Here is an 18,108-nt window from a genome sequence, read left to right as displayed (position 1 = left end):
AGTCGGACGCTCAACCAACTGAGCCACCCAGACGCCCCTGTTCCACTGGTCTTTCTTAAACATACCAAGCTTATCCCTGCTTCATGGCCCTTTGCATACTGTTCCTTAGTTTAGAACACTTTCCCCCAGTCCTCTGCCTGGCTGGTTTTTTCCCATTCTTCTGGTCTCAGATTAAATGTCATCTGCTCAGAGAAACGCTCCCCAAGCACATACATTTCCCATCCACAGCTCTCGTCAACATCACTTCCTCTTCTAGAACATAAGCTGTAAGAAAGCCTGGTCCTTCTGTGGCCCCCAATGCCTGGCACAGTGCCTGGCCAAGAAAAGGCTCTCAATAGAATGAATTTGCCAGGAATGTCCACCTCAGTATTTCCCATGTAGAAGTCCACAGGATTTTGGAGTTCAGGATCCAATACCACAACCACCAAACGTCACAACCACCAGGTTAACAAGCACAAGTCAGAGGTGAAAGCTCCCTAGAGTAATGTAGGACATGCAAAGACGAAAGAGTAATGTTGGCTGGTGTAATCAAGCAACCCCCTGTACGAAAGTAGCATTTCGTAGGTACCTTTAAAAAGTGTGTTGGATTTCAATAGGTTAAAAAAGGAGATGAAGAAAGAGCAATAACACAAGCAAAAGATTAAATTCAAAGCCATGCCCAAAGATTGATATTACACACTAGAGACGGTTCATAAGTGAAGAGTGAGAGAGGAAAGAGAAAGTAAGGGGGGGGGGTGTTGGAAAATATGGAATGGCAGCATAAAGAGTACGAACATACCTCATTACATACTGGGAGGCACGAAATATTCTAGATCGGGAGAATGTCATGACCAATGACATGATGTGAGGGGAAATTTGTGTTTCAAGAAGGACTGCAGTAGAAGCGCACCTGGGTGGCTCAGTCGATGAAGCATCCGACTCTTGATTTTGGCTCAGGTCACGATCTCACAGTTCATGAGATTAAACCCATCATCAGGCTCAGCACTGATAACGCAGAGTCTGCTTGGGATTCTCCTTCCCTCTCTCTCTGCTCCTCCCTTGCTCACTCACGCACACGTGCCTGTGTTCTCTCTCAAAGTAAACAAACACATAAGAAAAAAAAAGATGGGCTGCAGTGGAGAGAGACTGAAAGTGAGAAATCAATTAAAAGGCTTTAACAATCATTTGAATGGCAGCATTGGGTGTCGAAGATACAGTTTTGTCAGAAGATGGAATAAAGGGATGAATGTCACAGAGACACGCTGGAGGCTAAATATTGTGGATGTCAAGGATCATCGAGAAAGGTTTTAGTGAAGAAATAATATAACTTATTATTTGGGAGAAGAATAGTTAAGGAAAAGCTGGGTTAGAAAGAGGAGAGGCTGAGTCTTGTGACAGGCAAGTGGTTTGAGTTGCTGGATGGATCCAGATAAAGATGTCCTACAGTCAGTGGAAACAAAGATTCAATTTCTCTCTCTCTCTCTCTCTCTCTCTCTCTCTCTCTTTTGACGAGTAGGTGGTGGCGGTGGTACTGTGAAATCATCCCTCTAGAGATAATAATTTATTTAAAGAGTGTGAAGTTCACTGATAGAAAAAAAACAGAGGTCAAGGAACAAAGAAGACAGAACTTTAAAGAACATCTACATTTGGGGGACAGAGGAACAAGAAAACAAAGGAGTTTTGTCAGGTAGTTCCAAAATAGACTGAACACCTGCTCTGTGTGTCAGAAGTTCAAGTTCCTAACAATAGTATAAATAAATGTATCTGTTTATCTTCCAGCATGATTCTTCCTGCAGGATTGCAAATGTCTTATTAATGTCACCTACACCATCCATTTATCATAGCTGTTTATTATTCATCTTGAAATGACAGCATACCTGGCACCTGCTTAAACAGTTAGGAAGATAGACTTCCTGCTAGAACAGATGTCAGGTAAAGGGAGATAAGGTCTACCCTTCAACCTTAAAATCAAGATTTAGAATATGGGCTTCAAGATGCAAAATCCCTCTGTACGAGTTCTTTCCCCCACCAAAGCGTTTCTTATAAGAAATTTCATTGCTGTACATTTATGGTGAAGATAATTTCCTACATGATTGTGAAATCTGTTGATTTTTTTAAATGTTGTTTTTATACTTCTCTGTGCTTACAGATATGAGATCTATAGCCGATAAGCGGTTAGAGTTGCCCAGAGAGAGTGGAACAAGGAATAAGAGGCAGACCTGCCTGAATACGCAAGGTTCACAATGATAATTCCAATTTTTATAACCCAAGGACTCGTCTTTCTAGAAGCGTTCCCTTACTACTTGTTCTTACTTAATCTTCACTTTGATCAACAGCCTCAAAGTTTAAGCTCCTAAGGCGAGCCCCACCTAGCCAACAAAACTTACTTTATGTTCCTTACAGTGGTCCTCAGGGTGTGGTCTCCCACCCGTCAGCATCAGCCCCACCTGGAACTCGGGAGACATGCACATTTTCTAGTCCTACCCGAGACAGTCATAAGAAACTTGAGAGCGGGGCCCAGCAACCTGCATTTTAACATCCCACCCCATCCCAGTGATTCTAATTTGAGAATCATGGTCTTAGACCAATGGTAAAAATTCCAAGGAGTTTTCCATTCTCTGCAGGACAAGATCTCAATCCTACACCTCATCAGAGCATTCCTTTTACAGATGAGAAAACCGATCTTTCTATTGTATCCCAAGCCTATCTTCACTTGGATCCTGTCTTACATTTGTCAATAAAGGAAGTACAAAATGGTGACCAATTACACATATAAGGTTATTAAATGAGAAAGGCATGTGATTACAGTTTGATTACAGTTGATAATTCAAGGAAGAATGGTGTAGGAAAATACATTTTAAAAATTATTATTAAATAAAAATTTAGAATTGGTAGTATTAGCACTTACATGAGAAAAAGATAATGAAAACTTATTACCTTAAATACTTATTTTTCCAGCACTTCCATTACAATGGCCAAAATTAATATTATTTTGACTATCTTTATGTTCATAGGGATAAAACTGATAAGCAATCCTACTGCTTTCTCTACTAATAAGATTCAGGGCTTCTCAAGGACTAAAATTTTAGCTAATGGTAGAGAAAAATCAATACAGATATAGAATATCTTGCTGCCTTTAAGCAAGAGACTTTCAAAAACGTCTCAGGAGCAACACTGAAAAGACAAAGGAGACTATTTAAAGGGGTGTCCACGTAAGAATAATTTGATCAACAAGAATAATTATAGTTCTTTGGAATAACTGGTACCTAATGAAGAGCCTTGAGTCCATAACAGTACTCAACAACGAAAAAGTATAAGGTATACAAAAAGGTCATTAAAAAACAAAAAGGGCGTATTTTAAAAAAATATTTCTAGTAAGTAGGTTGGAGATTTGACATATAGAGATGTTCTGTTTCTTTTAGTTTACGTATTTTTTTTCTCAGTAAATAGAAAAGAACAGCCACAGTGAATTTGAAGTCAAGTAAGTCAAGAAAATTTAGAGATTTTCCTTGGTTGACCAGAGAAGTGATCCACTCTCAAGCGGATCCACCCACAAGTCAGATGTGTGTTGGAGGCTGATGCATGAGGCAGGAATCCCAAGAAGAGAACCTGCTGTCCAGACTCCTCCTTTCTTCCCCTAGATGAAGAGGTTGCTGGACGTTTTCTTATCAAAAAGTACTGAGAAACCAAGGCACTGATGACATAAAGGCTCACTGCCTTGGGACTAAGATGGAACTGAGCCTTGATTCTAAGAAAAACCTCAGGCCAGAAAACAGCAGCCCAAGTTTGAATCCACTTTGGAGAGATCCACTAAGATCCCATATGCCAAACAAAAATCAAGTGGTGCCTACCCCAGAATCTGTAAACTCAGCTAGTCTGAGACTGCATTCTTTTTCAGATTACTAGTGTAACTTTAGGAAAATATAAACACTGATAAGCACAAAAAAAACAGGGAAGGGATAAAACAAGTTTATAAATAATGAAGACATAACTCGAATCCATATTATAAACATTTCTTAATCTTTTAAGTGTAGGTCTAATACATTCTGAATCCCATGATGATTATAGTGTGTGTGCGTGTGTGTGTGCGTGCGTGTGCGCGTGCGTGTGCGCGTGCGTGTGTCTGAGTTTTTCGTAATAGGATTCTTGCGTAAAACACAGTCCTATCCTCCAAAACCTGAGCAAAGACTACTAAGAAAAGAGATAAGGCAGACTCTGATACATACTAGGGTACCATTTACATCTCTGATAAAATAAACATCAAACTCTTTACTGGGAAGCCCAGACACGAAACATGTTTCTTTGTGCATCTTCCTCCCAACACCCAAAATACAGAAAGTAGGTGTGTGATGCCTCTAACAAAGAAACAGGCACTTCTCTTGCTTTACAGGGTTGACATTTTCAACGTTTATCTTTAGAAGCTACAGTAGGTCAGTCTGACATGCTTTTTGGAGCATCATAACTTGAACTTTGAGAAATGGCCCAAGTTGATAATGCTAATGGCAAAGACGAAATCCCGTTGGCAAAACTGCCACGCCGGAAAAAGCAAACCTCTTGTACAACAGTCCTGATCAATGTGTTAGCTACTCCACACAATATTCGATATGCCCACCAAAATGTCCCAGCACAACAAAGGCTTGCGGACAGAGAGTGCCTTGAAGCCCGTGTAATGGGATTTGACAAGAGCCAGGCACTTTAGGCAGGCTCAATCAATGTTAATTGAAGCAGAAGTGATTCAAAGGCAAATGGAAGTCCTTGAGAGGTGAAAGGGGGGCTCTGGGATTGTGACTCCCTCCTTTTCCCATTACCCCCTTATATTTAATTACTTGTTCTAGCCGGTGAACTGTAATTTGATTTGCCATCAGGTGACTCTTGCCTGGTCTCGTATGTTAGTTGAGTCTTTCATTTAAAGGAAAAGTATCTCAGAACCTGTGGGGGTGCCTGTTTCACAGGAAGGAAACTTCTCTGGCAAGTGGGTTTCAGATTGATAAAGAGTCCTTTCCAGTCCCTAACATAGCAGAAGTATCAGTAGAAGGACAAGGGGAGAAATGGTTTAGTCTTGAATGATACTGCTGTATTTTCTCTGGGGCATTATTATCTTGATAATTGACCAGCACCTGAATTTTGAATTCACTTGGGCTCCCTACAGAAGCAGATCCTAAGACAGGAATTTATGAGAAAATTAACTACTTACTGGGGAAGCGATTCCAGGAAACACTGGTTGAGAAGCAAGAGGGTGACACAGGAAGGAAAGGCAGCCAACAAAAGTGGGCTAACAAACTAGTTCCCACCATGGGCAACTAGAGTGTCACCTCACTGGGGAACTCCAAGCCAGTGCAGAACATGCCTCAGTTGGCCCACCCAAGGGTGAGGAGCTGTGGCATATATATACCAACTCTCTTCAGAGGGGTTGAGGGCTAGTCTCGGTGGGGTGAAGAATGGACACCCCAGCACTTCTGGCCCGGGATCACACAGGCCCCACAGCCAGAGAAAGCCCTCCGACACGGACAAGGCCAACTGCATCTGCTATGACCTGCCTACAAACATATAAAATGCTTTATAGTCCAGTGTCCTTTCAACACATACACCATAACACCACCTTCTGGATGAGATGTTGGAGCAAAATGGGAAAAGGTTGTTTCTGTGTGACAGAAATGATGTCCTTTGATACAGCTTATACAGCTTTAGGAACTAAGGTTTGAGACAGTATGGTCAACCAAATATTTTGCCTACCTAATGGTATTTTGCCTATACACGGTGCTCTCTCATTTACCCTTGAGAAAGTTCTTAGACTCAACATTCGCATCCATTAGGATCTCCTGTGGATAAGATGCACTGAAATCTTTGAATGCTAAACAGAAGCAGAATTCAGCCTAAGGTAGGCCGAGCCTGGACTCCATCCAGAAGAACACCTTTACTTTTCATATTGATTTGCAATTAGTTGCACACATTTGCCAAGAGCTTAGATAGTAATTGTGGGAAGCAGGCAGGAATGGTTGATAATTAATCGTCCCAAGTTATAAGGAAGGACAATGAAGGTGCAAAGGGAAGGTTCACAGTCAGAAGCCAGTAAAGCAGACAGGGACTCGGGCCAAGGAGAGGAAGCAGCCGACCAAAGTGGTGAAGAGCCCAAGTTTTGGAGTCAGGCAGACCTGGTGCATTCCAGCTATGACTCTCACCAACTGGGGAGCCTGGTCCACTTACACAGCAATTTCATGCCTCAGTTCCTCATCCAGGTAATGCGAGTTCAAAGTACCTACCTCACATGTTTGCTGTAATGAGTAAATGAGCCACTACTTAGAAAGATCTTTGCCCAGTGCCCATCACGAAGCAAACATTTAGTAATTGTTACCTGCTTTTCTGTTGTTATTATCACCATTTTGATGACTTCAAGGTAGAAAGTAGAAAATGTTCTTTCTACTACGCACGGCTTGAAGTCCAGGGATACCCATGGGACTATCATACACACCAAGGCAATCAGAGAACAACTAATTTATTTGCCACCCTCCGTGAAATGAATCATCTTAGCTCTTGCTTTTGCGTCACATTTTGGTCATCCAGAAATCTCAGGTGTGATGGTGGAGACGGCAGGGGCGTTTTCAAAAGTGCTTTCTCTACGGAAGTGGCAGTCTGCTGAGGCCGGAGATGGGTCAAATTCTTCCCCCACGGTGAAAGGGCCCTCTTTGTCAGTATTTAGAGACCCTACTGGCCTCGGATGCTATGGGCCTGATGTTGCAAACAAGTGGGAAAGATGGTATCTCAGACATCTATGTGAATGGTAAATTTCACTTTCTGGAGAAGCAACAGCGCTGTCTCCGTGAAGCAGGTAAAACACCTGCTGTATTCCACAGAGGGAGGAACCAAGGTATTTGGCTACATGGTCAAGGGAGGGAGCAGAAGATTCTCTTCTCCCATGAATCTTCACCTTTCTTTCTACTGGCTTTAAGCAAAGAAGCCTAAGATGCTATTCACAGGCTACTCGGTGCTCTCAGTCAACTGTATAGTCAACTATAAGGACTTAAGAGTGTTCTTTCAATTCTTTACTAACAAAGAAAAGAATCACCATTTATTGAGTGCTGCCACGTCCCTGTGTGTTTATAATGTGGAAAGTATCATCCATGCGATGCTCTTTTATAAGCACGTATCACCATAAATACAGGATCATTATTCCCATTTTGTGGATGAGGGAATGGACATTCTGAGAGTCTGTAGCCTGTTCTAGAGTCTCACAGAAATAAATGGGGACTCCAGAATGAGAGAATAATGGCAGATGGCAGCACAGTGGCCTAAATGGGTTATGCCATAACTAGAGAGGTCTAGAGTTGACTATACCATGAAGAAGAGAAGTTGACCACACACACGGACCACACGTGTAGACAACAGATAACTCTGTATGCCACTGAAGGAGCACTGAGCTTCATCCAGCCGAGATCTCTGACTGGTCAACCACTCAAAGGTCTACCTTGGACTTTCTTACACAGCACTGAGGACACAATATTGAAGGAAATTGACAGAGACCTTGTTGCTGAGTCAACCAAAAGTGTTTTATTGCAAAGCAGGCAGTTACAGAGCATTAAGTCAGCAACGCCACAATTTCCGTAAACTCAAACACAGAAGCAGGCCTTGTTCTCTGATTCTTCCAAAATGAGCAGATCCACAGACGGACCTGCACAACCCTGCTGATGAGGTCAGCGGATCTCCAGTTCCTGCTTTGCCTTGGAAAACGGCATTTCCAAACTGTCCACTTATTGTTGGTTAGCTCACATTCAGGGTATTTGAAGCCACTTTTGGTATTTATAATTTCTCTACCATTCTAACTGCAGGATCAGACAGGAATTAGATTTCAACCTACAAGGTTTGTGTTTCTTTGTAGCGTAACATATATATCAAATAGTGTGCAAGAGCCCCAGGTATAATATATGTTTGATTATATTTCAACTCCTAGCGATACCACATTGAGATCGCGTCACTAGCTAAGCAAATGTGACTCGGGCCATTACCTGGATCCAAACTTACAAAAAAAAAAAAAAAGAAGAAAGAAAATGTATTTTTAATCTAAGGATCAGTACTACACAAATCAAACCACGCAGCCCCATTTACTAGGTAACCTGGGATTGCAATTCAGAAAATCCTTCGGGACAGAATTTATTCATAAACAAGGCTAATGTCAGCAAGAGAATTATACTTTCTAAAACAATTCTTTTCTTACAATTCTCAGGGCCAAGAGAAGAAAAAGAAAAGACAGTGGGGTGGGGGGAAGGAAAGAAAGCCAACCGTTTAAAAGCATCTAGAACTGTGTTATGCACGTGATGGCAAAGCCAAAACAGTCCGATCCGGGACCACACGCCGCTCAGAGAGCATCGGTCTGAAGGGGTGCTGGGCTTGAGTCCCACTCCAGGTGCTTCCTGGCTCCAGCTGCTATGTTTCTGTCCTGGGGACCAGCAACATCTTCCTCACTGTCCTTCAGCAGTTCCCCCAGAGACCTGAGGAGGTGGTCTGTCCTCTGGCCAAAAGCAGAGCCTGTGGAAGGACACACGGGAAAAAGCCCCTCAGGCCTGGGCCCAACCATCTGACAGCTAAAGGCCGATGGAGTCAAGGGCAGAGGGAAGAATGATGTTTCCTCACCTCCGCCAGGCTTCCTTCCTGCCGACTCTCCAGAAGGGTGGCTTTATGCTTTGGAGCAGCCAGTGGCTTGGAATCTTTGAGATCTTGTAGTGAGCTCATTGGGGTACCCATCACCTTTCAGTCCATGATATCTCTGTTGACAAGAACATAAAATAAATACCCCTGCATCACTGGTCGATGAATCTTGAGGAGAAGGAGACACAACAGAGTAACACAGACACACAGAAAGAAGAGAAGGGAGGATGAGAGAGAATAAAACTCAGAAAGGATACTCTACCTGCCACCTTTCCCTGGAACTCCCCTAGATGGTCGCATGCCGGACAGGAGGCTCCAGGTGAAGTCTAAGACCGCCCAGACGTCTCAAAGGTCTGAGAGGTCAGGAAGCATCATTCCACTGCCACGCAGGCACCTGAACTCAAAACTCAGCTCCTTGAGAACCTCAGCCAGCCTTGCCCCGACTCTCCTGAGTGGATCCTGTCACTGAAATACTACATAACAGAGAGCAGTTGGAAGTTAGCAAGAGGTTCTCCATTTTCCTTTGCCCCAGGGTGGTGGTCAGGGAGAGGGCGGGGTGGGGGGGTAGGAGGGGTGTCAACAACCACCTGGTCTTCTCTTTAGTGACTTCAGTCTTCGACTTCAAACTCTCAGCTTCCCACCCAGTGATAAATCTCATGAGCTCACGGTTCAGGAGATCAAGCCCCACATCAGGGTCTGTGCTGACAGTGTGAAGCCTGCTTGGGATTCTCTCCCTCTCTCTCTCTCTGCCCCTCCCCTGCTGGTGCTCGTGTTCTCTCTCAATCTCTCTCTCTCTCACAAAAATAAACATTAAAGAAGTATTGTTTAAATTACCTTCCCTATTAATAGACATCAAGATGCCATGAAAAATATTAGGCCTGGGTTAGAATCACAGGTCTCATCCAGAACTGTGTGATGCTGGGCTAGTTGTAATTAACTTCTTTAGCTTATTTCCGCATCTATAGAATGAGGAAAAGATCACCCATCCCATAGGGCCGTTGCATCAAATTAAATAATGCACACAAAATATCTAGCCTGAGAAAGTATTCCCTCCACAGTTATTTGTTTCTCTAGTCTCTTCAAAAGGGTCGAATCTTATTCTTTCATCTCTGTCCCCTCTTCCTCACTCTTACGGGACTTACCCAGAAAAGTGGTAAAATGTGTAGAGAAATGCAAGGGGTACTGAAATGAGGGTGGAGATTAGCTTCATCACAGGCCCATTTGGAGGACTGAACGAGGGAATATGTGTTAAGTTCTTAGATCGAAACCTGGTACATGGTGTTGAGCCATGGTAATGTATATGAAATAAAATAATTTTGTAAATTTATATAGGATTCCCTGACTCCATGAAGCACTCCAAACACAAATTATCAAGATACTCTTTCCCCTGCTTCAAACTTCTTTCTCTCTTTCTCAAACAAAAATACCAGACGGTAAATAGAGACAGTGGAATTTTTAGAAAATCACATGTTAGACCTTTTCCCCCCTTAGGTAATGTATTAGGAAGCCATGATGTGTGAAGTACCATACTAAGAACTTTGTAAATAGTGTCTTCACTCTCATCTGAACCCTGTGAGGAGCTTCCTTGAGTATTCCTATTTTACAGATGTGGCAACTGAGAGACAGGGAGGTTAAGGAATCTTCCCAGGGATGCACAGCCAGGAAGATGTGGCACTACGTTTTTTAAGTAGCTTTAGAATCACGTTCTCACTCACTATGGATCTACCTCAGAACTTTCTGTGAGGATGGAAATGTTCTGTGCTAATATGGCAGTCATTAGCCACATGTAGCTCTTGAGCTCCTGAAATGTATCTAGTGTGACTGAGGAATGGACTTTTACATTTTAGTTAATTTTACTTAATTTAAATTTAAATAGCCACACATGTCCGACGGCTGCCATGCTGGATACTGCGCATCTACTGCACCTTGAAGACCTTGCAGAGGCCCCTTATTTTGATGTTAGAGATGACTTGATTTGCCCTAGACATAAAGTCAGGGCAGAACCTTCGGAGGCGGGGAGCAGGGCTACGCCAATTACGCAGCACAGGGTTGGAACAAGATAACACCTGAGTTCGAAACGTAGGTTCTGTCATTCACCGGCTGTGCCCATAGCCCATCAGTCAACCTTCCTGTGCGTCTGATCTCTTTTTGATTCGGGAGGCATAATAATACCATGTCTAGGCCCAACGTGATCATCAAGTAAAACAGCACATGAGAAAGTGCTCAGCACATACCTGGTACAATTCAAGGGAAGTTGTAACACGTACACACGTAACTTCTAAGAATCCCTCTATCTGTGCTTGGTGAGAAAGCAGAAGAGAGGGAGAAAGTAATAATATCTAGGGGGCAGGACGCACGTGTCTGTCACAGACTGAGCACAGGATAGTAGACAGAAATGTTTTCTCATTTCAACAGGCTCTTAGAGTCTTCGTGCCTGATTCTAGTGTTTATATGTGATTTCCCCCTAATGCTCTGATTTTAGAACTTAATCACCACCCCACCCCCTTGCTAAATAAGGGTTCTGATGCTATTCCCCCCTGCACTAAGTTCTTACATGCAGGCTATTATGATGATTATTTTTATAGCCGAGTAGCAACAATCTTTATCCCAGCCAGCTCTTGGCTACATGCTTGTTCTTGCCAGCTCACTCACATGCCCTTTCTCCCTTTGTCTTTCTTTCTCTCTTCTGTGTATACACACGTTTATGTTCTCTGTGTTGGTTTATAACTTAATCGTGTCTCGTGTCCAAACCCATCCTGCTTCGTAGTGCCGGGGCTGGGACTCTGCAAAACACATTTCTCCTGGGCCGCGTGCAGGCTCCCTGCTAGGTCCAGCGGCAGGGGGTAGAGAGGGATCTGGCTCCCCTATCCGCTTCCTCTTCTGTCACGTGGCTCCAGACAGACATCTTCACCCACCCTGGCAACAGCAACTGGCTCCAGTCAGAGCAACTGACTCCACTTGGCAGTCTCCTTCAGACATACCAGCCCAGCTAGCCATCCAGCGCTCCCTTCTCAGAGGTCTAGTTTCCCCGTCTGCAAGGTCCATCATCCAAGTACTGAAGTTTTCATTATCCTAACTTCTTCCCTTTGTGCCCCCAGCCTTAGAGGTACAGCTGCTTCCTGCGGTCTGTGGCCTCCGTGAACCACGGTGTCCCTTTGCAACTCTTGGATTATCCAACACCTGGGTAACAAGTGGTGCGGTTCGGGAAATGCACCACCTTGGCACACGGAATATTTTAAACTGAAGAAGTTTGAGAAATGAGAAGAAGCAGTAAGGTTACTCTGACCTCCGCCCCCTCGCCCCCTTCCTCTCTGAAACAGGTCACGAAGCCCTCCCGTGAGGGGTCCTCTCTGTACCCGGAGGAAAGGAGCACCCTTATCTCTCAAGACAAAGGGACACCGTGAAGAATCCTAACAGAGGGCCCTGCTCAGTCTCCCCCGGGTCACTACGCTCGCCTCGTCCTCTGTGACCTGTCACATCCCCCCACGGCCGCCCACCCTCCAGCACGCCCGCTGAGCAATTCTCAGCTCTAACGGTTGCCGTTGGTCTCATTTCCTTGGGAAGGTTCCACGTGGCATTACACTTCTATTAAATAAATGGATATGCTTTTCTCTTGCTAGTCTGTCCTTGCTGGTTTGCTTTCTGGACCCAGTCGTGGACCCTAAAGGAGTCAAGGAAAACTTTTCTGTCCCATACAGAACTCTTCACAGTACTTCCTTCCGCTAAAGTAACTTGCTTAGCTGTCTCCTGATCAGACCCAACCTGACACACTCTTCCTCTCTCTCTCTTCTGTGGACAGAGCTATGTTACTGTGTGCATAAGAATATATGAACACATCCTACATTTTTCCCCCACATAGAGCTATCAATAAATTATTAACATATCCTGACATTTCTATTCTAGATCTTCTCCGCCTCATATCTAAATACAGGATAGAAAAAGGGAACAGAGCATATCAAATCCTATAATCTGACACATCAGAGAGTAATTAACCCCTGAGGTGCAATCTCTGGGAGCTCATTCCTGGGCACACGTGCCTGGACAGCTAAAACTCAAGTAAGACACATGGACATTTCCATTAGCAAAGATCAACACGTGGGAGTCCTGGCAGGGGCATTTGCTAAAGCATAGGGTGCAGACCTTCTGTAGCAATACATCACCAACTAACTATGTCAGATGAATGGGAGCCCTCTGCAATGCTGCGACCTTTGACAGTCTTAACTGCCCCCATCTGCCAGCTCTCCAGAGAAGGTACAAACACAACATAATACAATGCAATGCAGTGCAAGAGGAGACTATACGATATCAGAACCACTTTAGAGGTACTGACCACGACCACCCCTATCCCCACTTCTCCAATAATGCTACCGGTCTTATCCTCTGTAAATATAGCAGGAGGCCCGGGATGAAATCCCCACCGCTTGTTGGTTACCACCTGCTTCTTCAAACTAGGTAAGTTGAAGAAGCACCTGTTAAGCCACGGCATCTCCAAACACATGCAGCCTTCATTCTTCTGCAATGAGCCCTGTGGCTGAATCAGGACTTCACGCCACAGATAGAGTGGCTGTCTATAATCCACGGTGTGGCTACCCCACCTGCTTAGCCCCAACATGATCTGCAGCCAAGATATGCCTAGGAGAACACGGGGCATCCGAACTCGGAGCGGCCATTACAGCCTGGATCCTCAGACTGCAAACTGCCTTCCGTCATCAGTAAGCTTCAGCTGACACCTTCTTCCCTACGCCACTTGAACCACACTCCTCGAGGAACTCACATAAGAAAGCGTATGGGTTCTGGCTTCGATGTCACCCACTGTTCATCTGGGCCTTCACACACCGTGGCTTCCTCAATGTACAAAACCTCTCTCTCCTTACCGTTCCAAGCTATTGTTCCCATTAATACCTGTGAATCTAGCAGAGGCTGTTGACATCCAACCCGCCCTTATCACTCAGCCCCCTTCAAGGCCAACCTCCGACCACCATTAGCTGCATCTCTTTGCATTTGAGTTTTCTCCAAAAACTATCTGTATGGGCATGGCAGTCCAGGAATATGTGGGCATTAACTCATCCTGACAGGAGTCCTCAACCGGAGGATGATAGATTCCGGGGGATAATGTTCTTAGCTGCTCCCCAGAATTTCCCCATGGGCTTGAGCTCAAGTGTCCCTCATCATCCACCCCTGGCTCAGTAACACACCCTTTAATGGCCGCCTTTCTATCTCTTAGCTTCCTTTCCCATTCCTCTTAGTGGTGTTTCCAAAACTTCTCAAATAAACTACTTGCTCTTAAATCCTTGTCACTCAGGGTCATTCCTGGAGCCAAAAACTTAGGCAGCAGAAAACTATCTTCTTCCAACTCCAGCTACATCAAGGCATTTCAGCAAATGCCTTAACTTTATGTACATATTGATATATGAACATAAATATGTGTTCCTAGGCTACTTTAATTGGATTTATAAGTAATGAACAGTAGGTGTCTGGCTGACATTTGAATTTTTGTATATTTTGCTTTGTGCTGTTCTGTCTCTCTCCTGTAAGTTGATAAGATGTTCAAAGGCCAGGAGTGCATCACCTCCTTCTTCTATAATTTTCCACGATGCCTGGCAAGATGCTCCGCAGAGTGAATATTCAAACAGGGCTGACAGACAAGAGGCCACAGAGGTCAGGTCCGCTTGTCCCGCAGGCTTGTCAAAGGTGAGAAAGCTCCTAAGAGAAGGCAACTGTGATGCTATTTTCAATTCTTTGAAGGATGAGCCTGGAAACCCAGATGGAAGCTGGCACTGAGACAGGGCACCGAGTCAGGACACCAGAGTCATGTGGCCCGTGCGAAGCCCTCCAGGCACACAGGACGGGGGATGCTGCATCATCAGATATGTTCTCTCAGCCTGTTTCTGAGCGAGAGTCCAGTCAGAGGCAGAGGGAGCTAGAAGAGCTACACAGAGCAATGTCAGGTTCATCCTCAGCAGATCTTTCCTGCAAATTCTGGGCCTCTGCTGAAAATAAGTAGCCTTCTGATTTATGAAGCACCTCAAAATGCTAACAGGTGACAGACCAAAACAGATAAAGAGAAAGCCCTATCTTGACCCATGTTATACTCCAGAACTGAAGGGTTGGGAAACAATTAGCACAGGCACACAGCAATGAAAACTAGTACCCTTAACTACAAATACCCTTACCTTTGCTTTGGGTTGTCATCCCTGTCCTGGGCCAGGAGGACTTTATACCCTTTCCACTTGCATATTTCCTGTCCCAACTAGAACAGAGTCTGGTTTCGCACACATTCTAGGCCTCCGATCTTTATTAGCTGGCTCCCTCAGGATATGAAGATTCTAAAGGACCTTCTGAATCAAAGAAAGGTGAAATGACACTCGGTGTTATTTCAGAACTGAGTATTCTGTTGCATTGTTTTCTAAGCCTTTACAACTGACAATCCAAATAAAGTATTGATTACACAGATCACTCCATATCCCCATCTCGGCTGCTGACAGACTTCACTGTCATATCCTTTCAATCCTTCCGGGCTGAGTCTAGTGCCTCAAGAGTGAATGGCCACCGGAAACTTCATGCACTCAGCACCTCAGAGGCTCCGCCATCGCTCCTGGTGCATGGGGCAAGCCTGCCCACAGAACGGACCTGCCTACCAGTTAGCGGATTCTAAAAGAACATTTCTAAGGCTTTATCTGAGGAAATCACACCAAAGTATGGCTTTACATAAATCCTACTTGATTGAGGAAGCTTAATTCTATAGCAGCTTTCTAAAAATAATTCTGATGGGAAAAGAAAGTCCAGCCCTTTGCACAGCCTAGAACTGGTTTGCACCCCCCCAGCCCCCCACCACATGGGAACTTAAAGAAGCCACAACAATGATAAGCAGACAAAGCAATGGGTAATTCATCCAGAAATGAATTGCCAACAGAATAATAAACAGCTGTCACAATGGCCGGAAAGAAGCCAGAATCAAGAAGGGCATGGAAAGAAGCACAATAAAGACTTTCTAAGCACCAAATATGAAGGCGCACACAATGTACTTTCATGATCTTCTCTAACTTCTGCTCCTGTCTGCACAGAAATGCTTCATCTGTCAGTCAGATCAACTCACTTAGGAAACAAATAATAATTTACATGAGATACACTGAAAATAGATACAACAGCCAGAACTACCAAGGGTCAGAGTGAAGTTCTAGATGATCTGGCCCATTCAAATGGATTCTGCACATTGTTTATGGGAAAAACTCGTTGCTAAGTTTTCTCACACGTGAAAAGTACAATGCCAATGGAATGAATGTTTAATTACAGTCACCTTCAAATCTCCAGGTCTAGTGAAAGAGAACCATGGCAGAAGGGAGAAAGGAAACACATTTGCATTAGGCTTATTTACTCCCTGGGTTCCTTGCATGCATGAGTGCCATTACAGAATGAAAATGGTATCACAGGTTGCCAACAATTGTACCCATACAGAAGGAGGATTTCAGCACTTCCTTAGGAATCACGTTAAAAATATTCTATGCTATTCCAAATTGTGCTCAAATTTTCATTCCTTCACTGGCTATTTAACCTGTGTAAAGTTATAACATCAAACGTGGCCTCTTGGTAGCTTTACTAATGCCTAAGGTCTTGAATATTAAAGGGTGGTGGCTTATTTGAAATCAATTCTAATTCTACCTAGTCTCTAGTCTAAGGCAGTTTAACATCTCCCCACCTGAATTTCTTTCCTTTGTCCCAAAATTGCATTTGTCACTGACAGTTTCTCGATTATTATGAGTCAGGAACGGACAAGGGATTACTTATCATATAGTGTTTCTATGACGTTGGTGGTCAGTGCCTCAAAGAAGCCTCGAAGCTCCTACTCGAACATTTTTGTACACATCCTTGACCTAGAGTACAAACTCCCTGAGGGGTGAAGCTGGTTTCCACACATGTTCTTTTTGTAAGTCTCATAACGCCTAGTTCAGTGCTAGAAATTGAGTTAAAGTGCCTGTCTTTTCCAATAAAAAATCCTGATGCTCACTGTAATAGGAGGTATGCTGCAGCCTCCCAACTCGGATTAGGCATCCCCAGGTTTCCAAGGGTAGATTCCAGAGAAGTGTCCCAGATAAAGATGGTGCCAATGAGTCTCCTCCTGGAGGGCTTCCAGGATTTTCTCATTTACTACTCACCTACTTTTACTTGTAACTCACTGGTTGACTATAAAGGCTAGGGATAAGATCTTAAATGCCAAAAAGCTACATATGCAGGTCACTGAGAGCAATACTGCAAACATTCTTCTGCCAGACCATCACAATGGGGAAAGAGGCCCTAGGAAGTCCTTGTGGTTGGCCCTGGGACGAGGCACAGAGCAGAGCTAGGAGTTTTCAGTCTCCTAAGCTCAATCCCTTCCCTCTTGGTCCTTTGCAAACTGCTGCTTATAGGAAACATGAACAGAGGGGTACCTTTGTCTTTCTTCAGGAATTCTAGAAATGGAGCTTGCTGACTTGCCTGAGAGACATCCAAGAAATAAGAGGGAATCCTGCTCATTACTGAGAGGTGCTGGTGATATATAATGGGTACTTCCCTAACTAATGTAACTTTAGATCACTCTGGGTTTCAATTGCCTCATCAACAAAATGGGAATGCTAAATGCCTTGATCACATTGAACACCTCCTATTTAGACATGATGTTCATGACAAATGCTCTAATCCACTGGAGGTGTCTTGGACAATGTCCCCTTTACTGTAGCTCAAAGAAGGTTATTAAGGTCAGTTTCCCAAATGGGTTTAAGTGAGTTTTTGCATCCACGTCTATACCAGTAAATTTCCAATCCATCAATCATTCCAAAGCTGTGACCCAGAGGAACCAAGTTCCCAGGCAGGAAATGAATATAAACAGAGTTCACATTTGTCTGTGTGTGGTCTACACAGATGCAAACAGATTACTCAACCAGGGCAAACACATGAGGTGCCAGCATCAAACCCAAATAGTGACAGAGCCAATTACGACTCATCTCGCCTTCCTGATTTTGAAATGTCACTTATGCTGAAGAAATGCTCTGTTTGTAAAAGCCCTGCGCAAAAAAAAAAAAAAAAAAAGACCCACACCACTCTGATTTTCATTCTTATGGATATCATGAGGAAGAAGCCGAGTAGGACCATCAACTTGCTGTGCTATACCACAAACCTTTAAATCCCTTGATTTTGGAGAAGTAGAAATCGTTAATCCAGAAGTCAAAAAACTCACATGAACACAAAGGCTTTGGAGGTAACAGAGACAAACGAAGAGCACACGATTCAGTCCCAATGGTCATTTGCCATGAAAGGATTAGGGCCTAGGGATCCCAGATCTTTCCATTTTGCAAAAGAAGCCAGAAATCTAGATTATTTATGGGAAGCTTGCTGACATTAAAATGTCGGCAAGTACAAAAATTGTTTAATTGCCACGCAGGCAAGCAAGACACATCCACGGGCCAGATTTGGCTTGCAAGTTGCCAAATTCCTAGGTTTCTCAGATAAAATAGA

The 18,108-nt window shown here is 43.9% G+C and overlaps 1 protein-coding gene and 1 long non-coding RNA gene across 9 annotated transcripts in view; both read right to left on the bottom strand.

Annotated features, from left to right (window-relative positions):
• Positions 1–18,108, bottom strand: part of RBMS3 (RNA binding motif single stranded interacting protein 3) — a 1,319,689-nt gene that overhangs the window by 1,149,323 nt on the left and 152,258 nt on the right. The window lies entirely within an intron of this gene.
• LOC128777339 (uncharacterized) overlaps positions 8,626–18,108 on the bottom strand; it is a 160,102-nt gene continuing 150,619 nt past the window's right edge. Inside the window, exons 2-3 of the long non-coding RNA XR_008422620.1 lie at positions 8,882–9,092; positions 8,626–8,737 (exon numbers count right to left, since the gene is read on the bottom strand). This is a non-coding gene — a long non-coding RNA (uncharacterized LOC128777339). The remainder of the gene's footprint in view (positions 8,738–8,881; positions 9,093–18,108) is intronic.

The sequence above is a fragment of the Panthera pardus genome, unplaced genomic scaffold, assembly GCF_024362965.1.
Source record: "Panthera pardus isolate Hobbes unplaced genomic scaffold, ASM2436296v1 HiC_scaffold_16, whole genome shotgun sequence".
Classification (NCBI taxonomy): domain Eukaryota; kingdom Metazoa; phylum Chordata; class Mammalia; order Carnivora; family Felidae; genus Panthera; species Panthera pardus.
Note: the sequence above shows the minus strand (reverse complement) of the source record. Positions and strands in the feature narration are given on the sequence as shown.